Below are 875 nucleotides of genomic sequence, written 5' to 3' on the forward strand. Positions count from 1 at the left end.
AGAATGTGGAGAGGAACAGCGTGACAATAGACAAGTTGAGATACCGCGTCGCATACCAATTCTGGAGTATGCCCAGCCTTCTTTGAAGGGTGCACGCCCTAGCATTGTGAGGCCTATTGTGCGGGCGAATCACTTCGAAATCAATCCAGCCATAATCCAGATGATTCAGAACACAGTCCAATTTGGAGGAACTGCAATGGATGACCCAAACACGCACATCGCAGATTTTCTTGAAATTTGCGATACTTTTAAATTCAATGGAGTTTCTGATGATGCTGTTAGGTTGCGTTTATTTCCTTTCTCCTTACGTGATAAAGCTAAAGCATGGTTAAATTGTTTGCCTGTAGGTTCGATCGCTACGTGGGACGACATGGCGAAAGCTTTTCTCATCAAATACTTCCCTCCCTCCAAGACCATGAAGCTGCGGGCAGACATTACGACATTTGCTCAATTTGATCAGGAATCTCTATATGAAGCATGAGAACGCTTCAAGGATCTACTACGAAGATGCCCACATCACGAGTTACCACTTGGGTTAGTCGTTCAAACATTTTATTATGGTTTGCTTACTCCTAACCGTACTATGATAGATGCGGCTGCTTGTGGAAACCTGTTGAGAAAGACCGCGGAGGAAGGATATGAGTTGTTAGAGGAGTTGGCTGCTAGCAGCTATCATCCTCAATCTGAAAGAAAAAACCAGCGGAAGAGTGCAGGAGTGCACTAGGTAACTGATTTTTCTGCTATTACTGCACAACTTGATGCTTTAAACAGGAAAATAGACGGCTTGAATATGGGTGGCACGGCGATGCGTCTTCAAGAGATATTCTGTGAAAAGTGTGGAGGGGAACACTATGCGAAGGACTGTCAAGATGACA

At 44.5% G+C, this 875-nt stretch overlaps 1 non-coding gene across 1 annotated transcript; it reads right to left on the reverse strand.

Annotated features, from left to right (window-relative positions):
• Positions 1 to 419: 419 nt before the first annotated feature.
• LOC140824945 (small nucleolar RNA R71) lies at positions 420 to 525 on the reverse strand. Its single transcript, XR_012116557.1, has one exon. It is a non-coding gene; the product is annotated as a small nucleolar RNA R71 (small nucleolar RNA).
• Between the last annotated feature and the right edge of the window lie 350 nt (positions 526 to 875).

Source organism: Primulina eburnea, chromosome 2 (assembly GCF_022965805.1).
Source record: "Primulina eburnea isolate SZY01 chromosome 2, ASM2296580v1, whole genome shotgun sequence".
Taxonomy (NCBI): Eukaryota; Viridiplantae; Streptophyta; class Magnoliopsida; order Lamiales; family Gesneriaceae; genus Primulina; species Primulina eburnea.